Below are 18,993 nucleotides of genomic sequence, written 5' to 3'. Positions count from 1 at the left end.
GTCTCACAAACTGCCTGTGGCCCTTGGACCCAAAAAGAACAATTTTACTCTCATCAGTCCACAAAATGTTCCTCCATTTCTCTTTAGGCCAGTTGATGTGTTCTTTGGCAAATTGTAACCTCTTCTGCACATGCCTTTTTTTTTAACAGAGGGACTTTGCGGGGGATTCTTGAAAATAGATTAGCTTCACACAGACGTCTTCTAACTGTCACAGTACTTACAGGTAACTCCAGACTGTCTTTGATCATCCTGGAGGTGATCATTGGCTGAGCCTTTGCCATTCTGGTTATTCTTCTATCCATTTTGATGGTTGTCTTCCGTTTTCTTCCACGTCTCTCTCTCTGTTTTTGCTCTCCATTTTAAGGCATTAGAGATCATTTTAGCTGAACAGCCTATCATTTTTAGCACCTCTTTATAGGTTTTCCCCTCTCTAATCAACTTTTTAATCAAAGTACGCTGTTCTTCTGAACAATGTCTTGAACGACCCATTTTCCTCAGCTTTCAAAATGCATGTTCAACAAGTGTTGGCTTCATCCTTAAATAGGGGCCACCTGATTCACACCTGTTTCTTCACAAAATTGATGACCTCAGTGATTGAATGCCACACTGCTATTTTTTTTGAACACACCCCTTTCAACTAATTCAACTAATTGCCCAATTGCACAGCCTTAAGAGCGTGCATATCATGAATGCTGGGTCTCATTTGTTTTCTGATAATCTACTGAACCTACTGGTAACTTGTTTGCCACGTAGCAATAAAAAAATATATACGAAAAACCTTGATTATTCTGGTTAGTCACATTGTACTGCTATATGATTTTATGTACTTGTATAAAGTAACATTCTAATCACAAATAACCTTTGTGTACATATTTCTTATGATTTTATGTACTGGGGGAAAAAATATCTTTGAGTTCCATGCAGAGAACAGTGTTATATAATAATTCAAGTCTTTTTTTTTCTTTGCAAATCTGTCATGATCTTCCCTAGCAATATGTCTGCAGTAAAAGCAGAAATATGTTGCCTGTTTTAAAGCACACTAAAATAAGAACCATTAAAGCACAGCTAAGCCTCCTAGGCCTTGCTTTTCCTTCAGTTTCTTTAAAGTAACTAAACAGTAACATTTTATTTTACTCTGAGAAATAGATTTACTGCACTATTTGTGACCAGAAATATGCTTTAGTTTTTGATTTATGGTAGATTATACACTTACAGGTTAAATATTCAGGTTGTATGAATTAAATGGAAATATTTTTGGTCAAATAATTACCAGTCAGATATAATATTCAGAGTCTTGTCTCTACATAATAAAGCTTCTCACCATAATACATTCATTTCATTGTGCAACATCTTGGTCCAAGCAAATGACCCACCGAGAGGTCTCTAATGATTAAATCAAAGAAAAAAGCATCCTTTAAAGATCCGAAACCGTTCTCAACAGCAGACAGCTGAGACAAAGAAAATGCTTTAAAGGATTAGCCAATGATAAGATGACCTAGCACATGTTTCATCTAATGACAGTAACGCTCTTCAAACTGGGACAAACTCCAATTCTGCAGTAACAAACTGTAATCTCCATCACACTCTGAGTGTGAAAAACAGCTGAGATGTCTGAGACGAGGTATTTTCAAATGTCATGCAATGCCATAACAAATGGTATTAATAATTTAATAAACACTGTCAATACTCAGACTCTCAAATTCGAGCTTTTGGTCTTCATCTGATTAAATGGACGGTGTATTGCAGGTTTTTGAACTGCTTTGGTCGCAGTAATGATGATATTAAAGCAACAAAGTGCTACAGGGTAAAATAGAAGTGAATGAACACAAAATATTCAGTAACACACTTCATACTGTGGCTCCTAGTGATCTTTAACAGGTCTCATACAGCTTCTCCGAGATTCTCTTCAGCCAAACAGATAATAAAACAGTCTCTAAAGAACCGTAATGAAGAAACCAGTGACTGCTTCAGAAAGGTTTCTGTCAGAGCCTGTAATCCGTCATCTGTGCTCTCAGATGTGGATGTTGTGGTAACGGCCCTTCGCTAGATCTATGTCCACTCTGCGAGCTTCTGCAAAGCATAAAAATGTTCCTAAACCCAGCAGGTTCACTACAGTGATGAGCCCAAAAACTGACGCCCAGGAGCCAGTGGTCTCGATCAGATACCCAGAGAAATACACCATGATGACCCCTAACAAACACACACACACACACACACACAACAGCATTAACACATACAGCACACTAACAATCCTCTTATAAACTGAGATTGAGTGCTTGTTATTTCATTTGAAATGATTAATATTAAATTCACATTTATAAAATATCAATGTTTTATACTATTCTTACCTGTAAATGCTCCACAGGTATTCATTACTCCTGAAAAAAAAAAAAATTACAGATTTAGAAAAGAAAGGAAAATAAACAGAATGGTAATATTCGTGGACAGTCATATTGCTCATTGTAAAATTACAATAAATCTGTAAGTTTGAAAAAACTTTGTCCACACCGCAGCTACAATGATAATGATTACACACCGCAGCTACAATGATAATGAGAAAGAGGAGCGTTCACTAAAACTATTAAAAAATTAAAAACCGTACTTGAAAATAAAATATTTAAAAAGAAATAATGAAATTTAGAAAAAAAAAGTTTAAGTACTGACCAAAAAAAAAAAAAAAAAAATTTTTAAACAAAAATTAATTAAACGTCAAAAACACAAAAAATGAAAATCTAATTTAGAAACTTAATTTAGAAAACTAAAATTTAAATAAAACAGAAAATATGAAAACCATTTCAAAATATTAATAAAAACTATAAAAAAGTACTAATGATACTAATATAACCCTGGCTACAATCACTTTCAGCTTTTTTCAGCTGATGAACAATTAAAGCCATTGACAGCCCCCTTCCTAGTGAAAAAAACCTTCCTAGTGATGCATGCACTTTTTTTTTTTTATAAACAATGTTATTGTCCACTGGTGTAAAAGCTCAGATAGTTAGCTTTAAGTGTGCAATCACAGTTTGGGTTAAAGTAGAGAGAATGCAACATACAAACAGAGCCCCCGCACAGGATGGAGCGAGATCCTGAACATTCACTGAAAACCCCACTAGAGAGACACAGTTACATCTTCACATTTTTACATTCATGCATTCGGCAGACCCTTTTTTTGACCTGGAAATCAAGCCATGACCTTGCACCTAGCACCATGCTCTACTGGTTTTCAGTGCATGTGTAAGCAGTGAGTGACATTACCTGTGGCTGAATGTGGTGAGGCCCATAGTAGCAGACACAAAAGCCACAGCTGTGGGGAAGGTAGTGGTCCCACACAGGAACAGAGTAAACACACTGGAGACGCCCATAGAGAAGAACTGAAAACACAATAATACATATTATAGTCACAGTTTTTGAAAGATATTAATACTTTTATACAGCAGGGATGCATTAAAAAGATCACAAGTGACAGTGAAGACATTTATTGTTACAAAAGACTTCCATTTCCACAAAACGTTTATGCAGCACAACTGTTGATGATAAAAAGAAATGTTTCTTGAGCAGCAAATCACGTGACACTGAAGACTGGAGTAATGATGCTGAAAATGTAGCTTTGCAATAAATAAATAAATTCTAATATAATATTGTAATATTCCAAAGCACTACTGTTTTTTGATCAAATTAATGTTTATTGTAATATTTCAAACATACCTGCATGAGTTTTCTAACTGACGCAGTATCAAAACCTTTAAAAGACAAAGAAAAGAGCGAGAGTATTAGTGTGGCAGCTGAGGAACATTTAACAGTTTTATAAGTCACTTGCAATCACGTAGACTTGACATTTACAACAGCGTAAAGCTCAAACAGACTCGTAACATTGGTGGGAAAGAGCAAAGTCACGACAGAACAATGATTACAGAGTGTGGCCGTTGACACTAAGGAACAGAGAATATTTCACTGCCTTTCTAATTGTCTATAAAAAGCCATGAACATGAGAAAACTGATATCTTTGAACAAGAAACAGCGTGTGCATTCGTGTAGCATGTGTGGTTTCGTACCCTGACTGATTAGATGGTCTGAAAGGCAGCCACTAAACAGGGAAGAAGGGATGGCCACAAACCATGGGATCACGTTAAACACCCAACCCTGAGGAAACACGCATGCAGACATACACAGGAACAGGAAATGAACAACAGGCGAGTCCAATGCATGTGATATACACGTTTGCAAATAGGAATCAAACACACACTCTGATGTGATGCGATGTGGAGCCCCCTGCTGGAGTTCAACCACAACAGCATCATACTAACAAGACCAGCTCTCTCTCCTTCACAGAAATTAATTACTGGAGACTGTTTTTCTCACATAGAAGGAGAGAAATCTCAGTATACAGATTGACACAGATCATGTTCTCACACTGTTTGAAAGAGCGTAGTTCAGCTTACCTTGGCATCAGGGAAGGTGTCCTTGAAATACGTTGGCAGCCATGACAGAAGTGTGAAGAAGGTGCTAGCGGTACACAAGTGTGTAATAATAACGGCGCTGAAATTCAGACAAGAGCATTTAGAATGCATTTGAAATCAATGTCACCAGCACAGCCTGTCAGACAAAAAACACTGCAGGTGCATTCGGTCACTCTCTCCTCATTCATTTCTCTCTCTCTCACTTTTTTGATAATTATAAACATATTTGTCTACTATAAACTACAATATATTTATGTAGATGAAGACTATACACATAATAATACTAAAAAAAATGGTTATATTTTAAAACTCTAAAACTCATAAATGGAAAATAAATTCTAATACATATTGCTACCACCACCACAAAAAAACAAAAATTTTGAAAAAAAAAAAAAAAAAATGAGAATGTGAAACCACATATTCTAGAGACTTTTGCTTGTTGAATAAATCAATCAAGACTAATAGAACATTTCTACAATGGCATCAGTAATAAAAATGCTGGATCCACACCAGTGTCAATGTACATGTCTTTATACTTTCACACTTGCACACTAATAACAATAATTATTTTTAATTTCAAAAATGAAAGGGGGTAATTTAAGATTGCAAAAAACTAATCTATTCACGAGTCCACAGTCTTGTTGTGTTTATACTTGCACTCTTGCTTATTATTGTAACTCAAACTCCAACGAACATCCTTTTAACACTACAACCGAAAGAACTCACATAACCTTAGTGAAGTTAGCATTTAAATCATACGTTAACCTTTTTACTTCTTGTTTATAGCTGACATTTAGCTTTTTACTCCTGGTGACTGTATTTAGGCTTCAGAATTCATCAGTTGTGTTCATTTATAAAGATTATCATGATGAACAAAATGTATAAGAATCAAAAACATTTGTTGGTCACAGAGCTTATTGTCTGCAATAATCCAGAAGCCAATGGAAATCCTATTGGGTTTTTGTCAAGGGAATTAAAGTGATGCGAATTTCTGGGCTGGCCTACAAAAATCCATCATCATCACTGCAGCACTCTTCTGCTTCAATAACAACATCAGTAACAACAGTTACTGCTAGAGAACTCCCTCTAAAGCACACTCAAGCATAAGCAGCATTTTTGGAAATAATTTTATAAATTATCATCTACTTTTCCTTATACAATAATGTAATTGTTAAACCACAATGTTACAAAAAACATCCACGTCATGTGTGCAGTCAGAAACACCCGTCATAGGTCCACATTTAGCTGCCGGGACAGAGTGCTGTGTTACTGTTTCTGAGTGCTCTAAATATAGAGAGACACAGAACGGATGGTGAATCAGGCCTTTTATGGTAGCTCAGGGGAAAGACCATTTTTTCAGCTCCCATGCTCTCTCCTCTCTTAACACACACACACACACACACACTCAAGTAGTCATGGTTGCAATCTCACCACACAGCTGGCTGTCTGACATAGACGCCGCCAGTTTTCTCTTGGACAGTTTGTTATGGACTGGTCCCCAGCACTCGCCAGAGAATTCCAGTGTGATGATGGGACCTGACAAACACATAGCACAATCAGGCATTTTAAACAAAATAGTTGAACACCTTAATTAAGGGAGGAATAACAGCACATCTCCAGTCCTCGACTGGCACGCTCGAAAAATCAAATACTTGTTAAGTATCACTGAAATATATACACACACACACACACACACGCACACACATATATATAAACACATACATATTTAGCATATTTTAGAATGTCTAAAGATGTGCAATTTTTAACAAAGTAAACAAAACCATCAAAGTTTGGGGTCAGTGAGATTCATTTTAAAGAACATTAATGTCTTTTACACATATAAAGGATATATTCAACTGATATATAGTACACACCACATGCTCCATACATATATAGTATATACATAACAGTGTATATATATATTATTCTATCATATATATCGTTAAGATGAGGGGCATACGACATATATATTGCCTACACATACACCTTTCCATATAATTTCAAGACTGCTATATACATCTATATATATACACACATATATATGTTATATATAGATATATATACACACATACACATATACATAATTGGGTATATATGATATAATATGCTATATATAGATATATAATATATATGAACTATATAATATACACATACCTATATACATATATACCACATACGGTATAAACTATTATATTACACATAAACCATATACATATTCTATATATAAGATATATATATATATCATATATATAGATATAGCATATATATAATATATACATCCTCGCATTCTATCCTATATATATATATTATATATACAGCACATATATATAATATTATTGATATATATAGTCTTTCTTTATTATATCTTATCTACATCTAAGATAAATGCCTATATATAATATATATATAGATATATATGATAGCCACATACACACATCTACCGTAATAGACCACATCCTAATACACATTATAAGATGATTGCACATACACAGTGACCTATATATAATACACACATGCACATGCCATGACATCATCTAGCGACTTCGGTATATATATATATATATATATATATATATATATCTGACGATTATATATACCATTGAGTGGAACACCATAACACAGAAATACTGAGTTGAGCTAGTATATCGAGTCTTGGCCGATATACAGCAGATTAATATACTTATACCTAGTGAACTAGGGCGCTCGGGGGGCCGCTGTAGTATGATAACTATATATCAGTATATATGTGTATATATGACCATCTATATATACTGAGATATATGAACATACTTATAACGAGTGACAGCTCGATGATCAATTAAATTTCTATATTAACACATATGAAGATATCAATGCACACGACACATGAATATAATAAATATATATACACATACACATCTAATATTCCGGATATATCTCATGCATCAACATAGGGCGACATACAACATGGATAATAGATACACGTACACAGAGACATATATATAGAATCTAGTATATATATATAGATCATAATAAGCATAGATACACATATATGCGTTCATGGCTACACAATTGTGGCATATATATATAGCCTATATATCATACACTACACATATATAATATATCGTATATATACGATATACACAACACTTTAGATATATATACACATGGCACATATATATATGAGATACCACAGATATATATGTCATAGACACACACATATATGAATTATGTATTATCTCTCTACACACATAATATATATATACAATAGAATATCTATCTGTAATACACAGTACATATATCTATATGATACATTAGATTTCTCTGCTCACCGCCTGCGTGACTTCTTTCAGAGGGATTATATATCAATAGATATATATTATATATATACTATATATCTCATATCATTCCAACATATCATATGGTATAGGATCATATCTATATTAATATCATATAAATTAGGAATGATTTGAAGATGACGTAAATAGACACCTGCACATCTATATAGTATATACACATACAACAGCTAACCATGTATATATGATATATACACATTTTTCATACAACGTGCGTTTGCAAGTTAAGCATGATGGTATATTGCCTTCCATAGGAATTAGAAGATTAAAATATACACTTATATATGTACATATTAATATATATATAGAACGGGCCTTATACACCTAATTGTGAACATATATAAGTTTCACATAATATATTTCTGTCATACACAGTTCTATACACATTAGCTATCCTTATTAAACCCATATAGATAATTTCAACCTGTACCATGATATAGACGATATAATGGATATATAACATATATGCGCTTCAAAGGTATAAGAACTGTATAATATAATGATATGCATCTAGTTTGTATAAACAGCCCCTAGAGAATATATATATATAATCTATACACACAGACCACATTTTGTAATATATATATCTATCACAATGAGATGAACATTATATTAATATAGAGTCTTATATCATATATGCACATGCACGTACACTTACACATCATATTTATAGATCTATATATGTTTTTATGTAAGTTGAAGATACTATATCGTATATATATTTGTGTACGTGAATAGAGTGTATGTAGGGCACATCCTCATGCGATAATCATGGTGGTTAATGCAATAACAGGATAGGTATTGTGGCCTATGTATAGCCTCACCGACTGATGTGTGTTGTTACAAATATAACTTAAAAAAAAATCGTTTTTGAATGGCAGTGTGTCAGATGTCTCATTTATATCATATATAGATCAATTATATATATATATTCATTGGATATTGATTAGATACTAATATATATACAGACTAATATGAAAAGTATAAATATATATAGGTTTTTGCCCGCATCTATATACATTAATATGTGTATCATATATAACAACATAAATATTATGTGTATAAATTCAATATATATGTGTCTATAATCAGTCAGTCATTACATAATATATCACTATGAATGTATCAACCTGATGTATATTAAAATATGTAGCAATATATAATACCATGATATATCTTTCTATCCCTATGTCCTTGGCCGGTTTATATAGATATGTGACGAATTCAATGTGTAGAGATATAAATAATACGAAAGAAAACATGTAGCTCTATATAACTGGGCTAAGGAAGAGGGCTATATCGCAGTGGGAGCTGCAGTCTCTCACTAGTACCATGACTATATCAGGTCGATGGATATATCCATAATAGCTTCTTATATTTATATATGGTGTGCTGTCTAGCTACCAACCGTAAGACAAGATCCGCTCTATGATCCATCGTGTATTAAATATGTATGTAACAATGTGTGTAAATATTATGTATATCTATATCTATCCTCCTATGAAGGCACGTATATATCGGATTGCGGAGTCATATATCAAAGGTAACGTAATAATATAAACCTTTCTGACGGAAAAGAGGGCAATGTAATAGGTGTGTTGTTGTGATGTATATCCCAGAACACGAGTGCAGGATATATCCTCGCTAGTGTTTGTCATGTTAGAATATAATGAATCTATGGAGCATGGTTTGTGTGCTGTGATGCTATTCCCGTTATAGTGATTACGAGGATCGAGTCAGGTCGATAAGAAAAGAGCGAGAATCGACGCAGAGGCTATATCAAGTATATAGGACGGCGCAGGATATCTTATATATATGAAAAATGTAGGGATTTCCCCTCATAGTGTATGCATCAAAATCGTCGAGTGAATAATCTATTTCTACATGCAATAATATTCACTCATTCTAAATATCCAGGCAGTTGATATAATCGAAGAGTGTGTTGGATTTGTGTACATTATTATGCAACATAAGCAGACCTGATAATCATTTTAAATTTTTGATTGAAAATGAACAATATTTTGTCTATATTTTGTATATCCTCTATGTTCATAACTTGAGGGGCCATTATATGTTTAATATAATTGAGCTCTAAATACTTCTGGTTTTTAATTCAATATTTAATATTATCATTTATACACTCTATATATTTTAGTTAAGGCTTATTCATTTTGTTGTGTTATATGGGGTTATATAGGCGTTTTTTAAATTATATATACGTGTGTGTATGTGGGATAAATTCTACAATAATCATATACAGATGTATCTACACTGTTATATTATATCGTATATATAACACATTATATGTACATGTTTAATTGTTTTCAAGGGGTCCTAGCATATTACTGTACTTTATTTACTTTGTAATATAAGTGGTCTAAGTAATATTTGGACCCCGCATCTATATATCAAACAGAGTTCCTGTAAGTCATGAATATTGATTGCAATATTCCTCTACATATCAGAAGTACAGTCTAACAGAAAGGGTTCTATAGGAGAGATGGCGTGAATATATATATATTATATATATATTATCTATCTTAGGTGTGTAGATATAAGATATATATCTACTATATATCTGTAATGTTTATATATATATATATAAGCCTATGATATTATATTAGCTCTATATATATAATATCCTATAGCTATAGGTATATGTGTATGTGTATATATAGATATATGTGTATGTGTATATCTATATATGTGTATGTGTATCTATATATTTTCTCTATTCTCTAATATTATATATATATATATCTCATATATATATATATATGTATCTGTGTATGTGTGTAATATAGATATATATATCTCTCTGATGTGTGTATAATCTCTATCTAGCGATATATATATATCTAAGATGTATCTGTGTATGTGTATATATACTCCAATATGTGTTGTGTATATATATATATATCTATATATATCTATCTTAAATATATATCTATATGGTTTTATATCATAACTGTAGATGTGTTGTGTTGTGTATACAAACTTTTGATAATATATCCTTACTGAATAAAAGTATTAATTTCTTTAAATGAATCTCACTGACCCCAAACTTTTGATGGTATTGTCCTTTGTAAAAATTACACATCCTAGACATTCTAAAATATGCTAAATATGTATGTGTATATATATGTATTTATGTGTGTGCGTGTGTGTGTGTGTGTGTGTGTGTGTGTATATATATATATATTTCAGTGATACTTAACAAGTATTTGAGGTGCAGTAGAGACTGTAGCTGTGCTGTTATTCCCCCTTAACCGGTGTTCAACTGTTGTTTAAAACTGAGTGTGCTTGTGTTTGTCAGGTCCCATCATCACACTGAGTCTCTGGGCAGCTGGGAACCGCCAGTCCACACTGTCCAAGAGAACAGGGCTGCGCTCTCTTCAGAGCAGCCAGCTGTGTGGTGAGATTAGCACTCTGGAATACTGGAGTGTGTGTGTGTGTGTGTGTGTAAGAGAGAGAGAGCATGGGAGCTGAAAAAATGGTCTTCTTTCTGGGAGCTACCATACAGGCTCTGATTCACATCCGTTCTGCTGTGTCTCTATATTTAGAGCACTCAGAAACAGTATTATTTCCGCTCCCTCTGGCATCCCGTCAGCTAAGCCATGGCTGAAAGTGTTTTTTACCTGAGCTGCACACGACGTTGGATATTTTTTGTTAACATTTATGAAAGTTTAAACATTACATTTATTGTATAAGGAAAAAGTAGATGATGTCCCATAAAAATTCTTCCGTGTCTACTGCTTATGCATGAGTGACGCTTTAGAGAAGAGTTCTTCTAGCGTAACTGTGTAGTACCTGATGTTGTTATTGAAGCAGAAAGAGTGCCTGCAGTTTATGATGATGAATTGATTTTCCCAGGCCAGCCCAGAATTGCGCAATCACTTTAATTCCCTTGACAAAAAGAAACTTAAGCGGTTTCCATCCAGCTTCCAGCGAGATCCATTACGAGCAAAGCCATAAGCTCTGTGACGCAACAATGTTTTTGATTCTTACCGCCATTTTAGTTCATCGCTGATAAATCTTTACATAAATGAACGCAACTGATGAATTCTGAAGCCTAAATACAGTCACCAGGAGTAAAAAGCTAAATGTCAGCTATAAACAAACTACACTAAGGTCACATGACTTCAACGCTACCATCACTAGGGGGGGGGGCGTCTGACCAGCTCTTCGCATCGATTGATGTAAAAAAGCATTTCCCTGAAAGGTTTGAAGGGTTACAATAATAAGCAAGATTTCAAGTACACCAACTGGCAAGACAGGGCTGGCCGGACCGTTAAGGCCAGATTAGATTTTTTGCCCGTCGCCAGAATTTTTACCCCCTTTCATTTTGAAATTAAAAGACTAAAGTTTTATATTAAGGTATATTGCGCGCCGCAAAACCCTGTACATGGACACTGGTGTGGATCCAGCGATTTTTATTACTGATGCTATTTGTAAAAATGGCGCGGTATTAAATGAGTCTTGATTGATTTACTTCAGCGCAAAGCAAAAGTCTCTAGATATGTGGTTTCACATTCTCATTTTTTTTTTTTTTTTCAAATATTTGGTTTTGGTACGGTGATCGCACCCATACTGAACATGACCTTATCTCCATTAAAGAGATTTTAAACCTAAAGCCACGTTTATTAGCAATGTCTAAATATGACTAATCTTCATCTACAAAATATATTGTACATGTTTTATAAAGTGGAGCCGGAAATATATTTATAATCCATCGAAAAAGTGAGAGAGAGAGAAATGAATGAGATAGAGTGACCGAAATGACCCTGCAGTGTTTTTTATGTCTGACAGGCTGTTGCTGGTGACATTGAGTTTCAAATGCATTCTCAAATATACTTTGTCACGGGTATTTCAAGCGCCGTTTCTTATTACCACAAAAAAAACTTGTGGTTTTTTCTTTGGTACCGCTAGCACCTTCCTTCCACTTCTGTCATGGCTGCCAGCGTATTTCAAGACACCTTCCCTGCAATGCCAAGAAAGTAGAAGCTGGGAACTTCAGCTCTTTCAAACAGTGTGAGGTATGATCACCGTCAATCTGCCATACTGGATTACCATCGCCTTCTATGAAAGCAAAACGTCCTCCAATAATTAAATTTCTGTGAAGGAGAGAAGCTGGTCTTGTTAGATATGATGCTATTGTGGTTCGAACTCCAGCGGTGCTCCACATCGTGTCATCAAATCAGATGTGTGTTTTGATTCCTATTTGCAACGCTTGTATGTCACAGGCCATGGAACTCAACCTATTGTTCATTTCCTATTCCTGTGATCCCGCGCCATGTGGTTTCCCCCTCAGGGTTGGGTGTTTAACGTGATCCCATGTTTTCGTGGCCATCCCTTCTTCCCTGTTTAGTGGCTGCCTTTCAGACCATCTAATCATTCATGGTACAAACCAACATGCTACACAAATGCACAGCTGTTTCTTTGTTCAAAGATAGCAGTTTTCTCAGGTTCATGGCTTTTATAGACAATTAGAAAGCGAGAAATGCCCGCTGTTCCTTGCTGTCAACGGCCACACTCGAATCATTGTTCGATCTGACGTGCTCTTCCATGATGTTCGAGTCCGTTTGAGTCTTTCGCTGTTGTAATGTCAATTCTTGTGATTCAAGGCCTTATAAAAACTGTAAATTGTTCCTCCTGCCACACTAATCTCCGCTCGTTTCTGTGTCTTTTAAAAGGTTTTGATATTCCTGCGTTCCTTAGTGTCGAACGGGCTCACTCTGTAATCATTGTTCTGTCGCGGGGTGGGGGGCTTTGCCACTCTTCCTGTCGACTGCAGTCCTGTTTGGAGAGGGCGCTGTTGCTTCAAAATGTCGAAAGATCATGTGGGGGGGCAAGGTGGGCTTATAAAACTGTTCAGAAATGTTCTCGGCTGCCACACTAATACTCTCGCTTCTTTCGCTTTGTCTCTCTTTAAGGGTTTTTGATACTAAGGGCCAGTTAGAAAGGCTCAGGGGGTATCATGTTTGAAATATTCCATTAAACATTAAATTTGATCAAAAAACAGTAGTGCTTTGGAATATTACAATATTATATTAGAATTTATTTATTTATTGCAAAGCTACAATTCAAATATCATTACTCCAGTCCCTCAGTGTCAGCGTGTGATTTGCTGCTCAAGAAACATTTCTTTTTATCATCAACAGTTGTGCTGCATAAACGTTTTGTGGAAATGGAAGTCTTTTGTAACAATAAATGTCTTCACTGTCACTTGTGATCTTTTTAATGCATCCCTGCTGTATAAAAGTATTAATATCTTTCAAAAACTGTGTGACTAGAATATGTATTTATTGTGTTTTTCTCAGTTTCTTCTCTATGGTCGTCTCCAGTGTGGTTTACTTCTGTTCCTGTGTGGGACCACTTTTGTTAAACCCCCCCTTCCCCACAGCTGTGGCTTTTTGTAGGTTCGCTACTATGGGCCTTCACTACAGTCAGCCATATAGTAATGTCACTTCACTGCTTACACATGCAACTGGAAAAACCAGTAGAGCATGGTGCTAGATGCAAGGTCAGCGGCGTGACCCCAGGTCAAAAAAAGTGTCTGCCGAATGCATGAATGTAAATGCAGAAGATGTAACTGTGGCTCCCCTAGTGGGGTTTCTCAGTGAAATGTTCCGGATCTCGCTCCATCCTGTAAAAGGGGCTCCTTTTTGGCGGCGTTTCATTCTCTCTCTTTATCCCAAACTGTGATTTGCACACTTAAAGCTACTTTTCCATAAGGAGCTTTTACACCAGTGTGGACAATAACATTTGGTTATAAAAAAAAAAAAAAAGTGCATGCAGCACTAGGAAGCTTTTTTTTTTTTTTGATTGGATGTCAATGGCTTTAATTGTCATCAGCTGAAAAATAAAAAGCTCTGGAAAGTGATTGTAGCCAGGGTTATATTAGTATCTTAGTACTTTTTTATATTTTTTATTAAATAATTTTGAAATGGTTGTTTCATATTTTCCGGTTTTATTAATAATAGGTTTTCTAAATTAAGTTTCTAAATTAGATTTTTTCATTTTTTTTGTGTTTTTGACTTTTAATAATTTTGTTTAAATTTTTTCTTTTTTTTAATTTTTTTGGTTATCAGTACTTAAACTTCTTTTTTCTGTAAGTTTTCCATTATATTTCTCTTTTTTAAATATTTTTATTTTTCAAGCTCCGTTTTTTTCTTTTTGGAATAGTTTTAGTTAACGTTCCGCTTTCTGCTATTATCTTTAGTTGCGTGCGTGTGGGTAAAGTTTTTCAAACTTGTATTTATAGTTATTGTTAGAATTATATTTTTGTGTGTGCACAGATTTATTGTAATCTTGGCTAATGAGCAATATGACTTGTCCACCTAATATTACCAGTTCTGTTTATTTTCTCCTTTCTTTTCTTAAATCTGTAATTTTTTTTTTTTTTTTTCAGGAGTAATGAATACCTGTGGAACGGCATTTACAGGTAAGAATAGTATAAAACATTGATATTTTATAAATGTGACTTGATATTAATCATTTCAAATGAAATAACAAGCCACATCAATCTCAGTTTTTATAAGAGGTATTGTTAGAGTGCTGTGTGGTGTTAATGCTGTTGCAGTGTGTGTGTGTGTGTTTGTTATGGGTCCATCATGGTCGTATTTCTCTGGCTCTGATCGAGACCACTGGCTCCGGGCGTGCAGTTTTTGGGCTCATCACTGTAGTGACCCTGCTGGGTTTAGGAACATTTTTTGCTTCGCAGAAGCAGCCGCAGAAGGTGGACATAGATCATAGCGAAGGGCCGTTCATACAACATCTACATCTGAGAAGCATGAGTGACGGATTACAGGCTCTGACAGAAACCTTTCTGAAGCAGTCACTGGTTTCTTCTATTGTGGTTTCTTTAGAGACTGTTTTATTATCTGTTGTTGTGCTGAAGAGAATCTCGGAGAAGCTTTTCGTATGAGACCCGTGTTAAAAGATCACTGTGGAGCCACAGTATGAAGTGTGTTACTGAATATTTTCGTGTTCATTCACTTCTATTTTACCCTCGTAGCACTTTGTTGCTTTAATATCATCATTACTGCGCAACAAAGCAGTTCAAAAACCTGCAATACAATCAGTCCATTTAATCAGATGAAGACCAAAAGCTCGAAAATTTGAGAGTCTGATTATTGACAGGTTTATTAAATTATTAATACCATTTGTGTTATGGCATTGCAAGTATATTTCCAAAAATACCTTCGTCTCAGACATCTCTAGCTGTTTTTCACACTCAGAGTGTGATGTGAGATTACAGTTTGTTACTGCAGAATTGGAGTTTGTCCCAGTTTGAGAGCGTTACTGTCAGTAGATGAAACATGTGCGAGGCTCTATATCATTGGCTAACCCTTTAAATGCATTTTGCTTTGTCTCGGCTGTACGTGCGGTTGAGAACTGTTTTTCGGATCTTTACAGTATGCTTTTGGTCTGTGGATTTAAATGATTAGAGACCTTCTCGGTGGGGTCCTTTGCCTTGGACCAAGATGTTGCACCATGAAATGAATGTATTATGGTGAGAACCGTTATTATGTATAGACAAGACCTGAATATTATATCTGACTGGTAATGATTTGTACAAAAATATTTCCCGTTACTTCATACAACCTGAAAGAGTTAACCCTGTAAGTTTATAATCTACCATAAATCAAAAACTCAAGCATATGTCGGGTCACCAAATAGTGCAGTAAATCGATATTCTCAGAGTACCATCAAATGTTACTGTTTAGTTACTTTAAAGAAACTGAAGGAAAGCAAGGCTTAGGATGGCTTAGCTGGTGCTTTAATGTTTCTTATTTCACGTGTGCTTTAACACAGGCAACATATTTCTGCTGAGTACTGCCGACATATTGCGTAGGGAAGATCATGGACTGATTTTGCAAGAAAAAAAAAAGACTTGAAATTGTTATATAACACTGTTTCCTTGCATTTAACTACAAGGATATTTTTTTCCCCCAGTCTTCATAAAACTCATAAGAAACTATGTACACAAGTTTTGGTGAATAAATGTTACTTTATACATAGATTAGGTATCACTGTGTGTAATATATGCAGTAGACAATATTTCAGAATACTTTTATATTTGATTTATATCTGATTTAGAGATTCGATTGAAAATGCTTTTATGATCTTTGCTTTCTTAATACATATTGTATTTTTTTTCCTGGATTCTGATTTGTCGTGTGTTCTTGTTTTGACTGATGCAGCTTTATAGAAATGCCATCTCACATAAATATTGTTCCGTTCCATTTAATGCTGTTTAACTTGATTTTTAAAGTGTTATTGGTTTACAATAGACTGTTCTGCATAACTGAATTATGATTGTGGGGTTTGTTCCATTGTCACAGCTGACAATTACTTGCATTGGTGTAGCGATGAAGAAATTTTGCATATTTATTATGCTTGCATCATTCCTTATAATTATTTGACTCAAGACTAATAAACACAATAGATGATCTGTGAATTAATGCAGTGTCATAGCATCCTGAATTGAGGATGAAAGATATGTTTCACAGAAAACTGAATCAATACATACTGTGACCTTTTTCAAGACAAATGTCACATTAAAAAGAAATGTAAACAATGTAAATTCAGTATTCTGTATTTGTAAGCATATTTTGCTGAAATATAAAAGTATATTTTAATCAAGTGGAAAATTATGATTTGTGTTTTAATTTACACCTCCAACAGAGTGAGTTTTATTTACAATGTTACATACTCCTGGCAGTTTATTTATTTATTTATTTTTGGGAGATTTTTTTACAATTTTAACTTTTAAGTTTTACCCTTGTCCCAAACTGGGACAAATGTTTTAAAATATGAAAATCCATAGTTATTTTTTGTATTACCGTATTTATTTATCTTATTATTTTGTAACTAGGATAATTACATCAAAGAGCAAGTCATCATTAAATCTTTTTTTTTCTTTTTTTTTTCTTTTTTAAATATTGCTCAAAATGTTTTTAGAATAATTTTTAAATAAGTTATGACTGTGTTATTTAGATTTGTGCCATAGAATTCCACAATGACTAGATAAACTATTGTGGCTAACAAAATAAAAGTTAATAGCATGTTTACCAAAGAAGACAACAGGCAATCGGTTTTAGAGCTGAGAGGAAATCTTAGATAAAAATAAAAGAAAAATCAAAGGTTAATAATAGTGAAGCCCATTAAGAGAAAATATAAATGAAATCCCATAATTATGACATTGAAAAGTAGGCCTACTCCTAGAAGGTATGGAAATGATCAAAGAATGATGTTTTACTAGCAGACTGAACCTATCCATGTGCTTGTATAAGCAAACTAAATTATGTATTCTGTATTTTGTAAGTGTATTTTTGCTAAAATATAAAGAAAGTATATTTTAAAAGGGAAATATTTTTTTGATCCACACAGCCTTCTTTAGAGTGAGCCAAAGACATGTTGAAGTTACTGAAAGCCCACCACCAGGGGGGGCAGCAGGGAGATCAGAAAAATGAGTATGGCATGTGGAGGCCACCCACACTCACTGGGTTTATCATCATCCTAACTGCAGAGTCTGGCACAGAGATTTAAATACTGAAAAGAAGACTTTATGTGAGTTCTTGAGAAAGTGTGAGGTGGAGCCATATGTGTGCGTTTAACTGGAGTGTCATGGCTAGCACCTCCACGACTCGTTTGTAGCATCATTACACCCTCGGTTTCCAGTCTGGAAACTTCACCAACTACATCCAACCATCAACTCTGCACACAGTCTCTTTGAGTCTCACTTCAGTGTCCTGATCATCTAAGTATATATTAAATAGACACTCTGGAGCTCCCATTATTCTGGAGCAGTTGGAGAATATGGCGCCTGCAAAGTGTACCTGTATTGGGAGAAGCCTGCGTCGCTTTAAATGAATCTTTACTTAGAGCGGCTAACTAGGCAACTAGTCGTTTCACACTGCTGTCGTACTTCCATAGAGCTATATCAGCATGGATGGACATGCAGGTCTTCCCTCCTAAAAGCTTCTATCAAGCTAGATATAAGGGGTGGCACCATACTTGGCAGGTGGCTCTGCGTGCTATGCTGGTGAGGTTGGCAATGTATGTGTGTGCCCAGGCATCCGCCACCCCCTCTCACGGGACTCTCAGGTTACTGGCCCAGCAGAGACAGTGATGGCGATGCCAGCTTTACCGTGGTGGTGGGATTTGGGGGTGAGGATTAGGGGCCCTGGGAGCAA

The 18,993-nt window shown here is 34.8% G+C and overlaps 1 pseudogene; it reads right to left on the bottom strand.

Annotated features, from left to right (window-relative positions):
* Positions 1-962: 962 nt before the first annotated feature.
* LOC109053911 overlaps positions 963-18,993 on the bottom strand; it is a 493,897-nt pseudogene continuing 475,866 nt past the window's right edge.

Source organism: Cyprinus carpio, chromosome B23 (assembly GCF_018340385.1).
Source record: "Cyprinus carpio isolate SPL01 chromosome B23, ASM1834038v1, whole genome shotgun sequence".
Taxonomy (NCBI): Eukaryota; Metazoa; Chordata; class Actinopteri; order Cypriniformes; family Cyprinidae; genus Cyprinus; species Cyprinus carpio.
The sequence above is the reverse complement of the archived record's forward strand: the minus strand, read 5'-3'. Positions and strand labels throughout refer to the sequence as shown.